The 3,455-nt window shown below is 37.5% G+C and overlaps 1 pseudogene; it reads left to right on the top strand.

The window, feature by feature from the left end:
- Positions 1–816: 816 nt before the first annotated feature.
- LOC132654388 (U6 spliceosomal RNA) lies at positions 817–931 on the top strand (annotated as a pseudogene).
- Positions 932–3,455: the final 2,524 nt, after the last annotated feature.

Genomic DNA, 3,455 nt, shown 5'->3' with positions numbered 1-3,455 from the left:
CACCTTAACACTTTGTATTTTACCTAATTAAATATGGATGCATTATCACAAAATCGCATATCATTCATCAACAGTTCTTTCATAGTTATGGAAAAATAATTGATTCAAAGTCTCAGATGCTTGCTTGTTTATAGTAACAGCACTTAACCACAGCCACGATGGAAATAACTCTCTGTCCGTAAGAAGATGAATGTACCAACCACGTGTGGCCTTTATATATCATGGACTATTACTCAGCTTAAACAGGAAGGAAAGCCACCTGTAGGTGTAGGTCCACCACAGAGGAACACATACTTCCCGTGACATGTCAGTCACAGAATGACAAGCTTCTGTATATCTAGGGGTGGAACTGAGAGTACTGTACTGTAATTTTTCAAGAAAGGAAAATGCAATGGTGTTTGCCAGGGGTTGAGGAATGGCACAGTGGAGAATTCTTAATTGGTGTAGAATGACCATTCAGAAAAAGAAGAAAAAACAGTAATCTTCTGAAACCCAATGAGAGGCTGGAGGGGTGGAGGGGTCTGGGCTGGGTAGGGGTGAGGTAACAGTGCTTTCTGCACAAGCATAAAGACTGAATTTGAATCTTCAACACCTATGTAAAAGCCATGCAGGGTGTGAGTTCTTATAGCCTCCAGCACTGAGGGGAGGGGAAGGGCTGAGGTGCAGAGGTGCCCTAAAGCTTTATGTGGCACACTGATCCCTTGCTCTCTCCCCCAGCCTGCATAAACATCACAGACTGCCGTCTGGGTAGTGATTGTCCTTTACTCCCCGTTTCTTGGCAGGAAATATGATCTTTTCCACAAAGTAAAACTTCTTGTGCTTGCTTCAGCAGCACATATACTAAAATTGGAACACTGGAACGATACAGAGAAGATTAGCATGGCCCCTGCGCAAGGATGACATGCAAATTCGTGAAGTGTTCCATATTTAAAAAAAAAAAAAAACTTCTCCCCATAGTGATATAGTTTCCAATCTCCCTGTCCCACCTGCCCCAATAAACCATCCTACCACACACCATCACACTAAAATTGACCAAGGAGGACACCATCATACCAGACACCATCATATGAGACACCATCACAACAAAAGAGATCAAGGAGGATACCATGACTGAAGAGACCAAGGAGGAAGTGAACGAGGGAAACACCATCATACCAGACACCATCATACAAGATACCATCACAACAAAAGAGATCAAGGTGGATACCATCATAACTGAAGAGACCAAGGAGGAAGAGAACGAGGGCGACAACATCAGGCCTGGCCAGCCTCAGGACGCTGGCACAGCTCTCCCTCAAAAAGAGACCGAGGACAACATCACACTTGGCCAGCCTCAGGACACTGGCACAGCTTCCCCCCACAACCAGCGTCAACGCTGGAAGCAGGTGAAGAAGACAATCATGAACGGCCTCAGACATCTGTGCTGCTGCTGCCTGCCACCTGCTAAGACAAAGGCCGCCTCATATAAGAACATGACTCCAATGAAAAGGGACCTTGGAGCCACCCTCAGCACCAGGTGAGTGCATTACTTCACTTCATTTTATTCACTTTTCCTTCTGTCCTTTGTAACTAATCTCTCCCTAGTGCTATAGTTTCCAGTCTGCCTGTTCTACCTGCCCCAAGATGGGTTCCCATGTTGAGAACTGAGGCCTACAAGCAGCCTGATGGGAATTCTTTAGAAAGAGCCTCCTGCCATCCTTTTGCAAGTGCCCCGCACCCACACACATGCCAATCCCATCACAGGTTACATTGCTTGAGTCCTCAGACCCAACTCAGAACAAAGCCTGGAAAACTCAGTCTTGGAGTGACTGCAGTGGTAGCTGTGCCCTCTCTTGACACCAATTCTGCCCTAGTTACTCACCTCTTGCATATCTATTCTTGTTCCTTCAAGGCGACCATTCACATTGGATCCCACACTCACCACCACATGCCACACTGTGGAGATGTGATAGGTGTCCTGACAAGTCTAACTAGAGACTCTTGGAGGAGCAACCCACTGTGTCCCTGTGTCATGGCAGCCTCAAGCCCCTACCTCATGTATGTACCAGCTGGACAGATCTTAAGGCTGCTTCCATTTCTTCAAGTCTCTGCCCTTTGCATATTCTTGCACAGTTAATCAGCCTTGCACAGCCTTTGGGGAGAGTTCTGGGAAGCCTTATCTTTCCATCCTAGTATCACAGTGGTAAGACTTCATCTCTTGTGTTCTTTCTCCATAGACTGTATAGTATAAATGATTTATAAAATCTTTATACTATAGTATAAAGTGATCTTTATATAACTTATATTATTATAAAGATTTATAAATCATTTACACTATAGTATAAAGATCATTTAAATGACCTCTATATAATTTATAATATAAAGATTTATAAATCATTTATACTATAGTATACAATAAATGATAGTATAGGATAAATTATAGTATAGTATAAGTGATTTATAAATCATTTATACTTTAGTATACTATAAAGGATAGTAAAGTATAAATGGTAGTATAGTATAAATGATGCTATATATAGTATAAATGATAGTATAGTATAAATGATACTATATATACTATAAAGGATAGTATAGTATAAATGATACTATATATAGTATACATGGTATAATTTATACTATACTATCCTTTATATTATACGATCATTTAAATGATAGTATAGTACAAATGATACTATATATAGTATAAATGATATAATTTATACATATACTATAAAGTATAATATAAGTAAAGTATAAATGGTAGTATAGTATAAATGATACTAAATATAGTATAAATGATATCATTTATACTATACTATCATTTAGAGTATACTATAGTATAAATGATTTATAAATCTTTATAGTATAACTTATATAGGGATCATTTAAATGATCTTTATACTATAGTATAAATGAGTTATAAATCTTTATAATAGTATGTTATATAAAGATCATTTTATACTATAGTATAAAGATTTTATAAAGCATTTAAAGTATAAAGTTTTATAAATCATTTATAGCATAAAGATTTTATAAATCATTTATAGTATAAAGTTTTATAAATCATTTATAGTATAAAGATTTATAGTATAATAGGCAAAGAATTGCTTCATCTTACTAGATATATATGTAGGTTCATTATCAGTCTTAATTTGTGAAGGTATCCCCAAAATTTCCATTATTTCCAATAACTTTGTAATTACACTTAAAGCAGTTGCCCTTTGAAACCCTGGGTATACACCTATGGTACGGTGTACATACCTTTGTTTTCCAAATTCTGCAGAATGAAACATATCCATCTGCCATATTTCACTTTTTTCGTATCCCTAGGCTTACTTCCAGCATGCAGTCGAGTGTGGTTATACAGAGGACATGTGGGACATTTTTTATTATTTCTTTGCTTGCTGCTCAATTTATAGAAAAAAAAATTATCTTTTACTTTTAACATCGTGTCTTTCATGAAATGTTGAGGTGTT

This window comes from Meriones unguiculatus, chromosome 5, assembly GCF_030254825.1.
Source record: "Meriones unguiculatus strain TT.TT164.6M chromosome 5, Bangor_MerUng_6.1, whole genome shotgun sequence".
Taxonomy (NCBI): domain Eukaryota; kingdom Metazoa; phylum Chordata; class Mammalia; order Rodentia; family Muridae; genus Meriones; species Meriones unguiculatus.
Note: the sequence above shows the minus strand (reverse complement) of the source record. Positions and strands in the feature narration are given on the sequence as shown.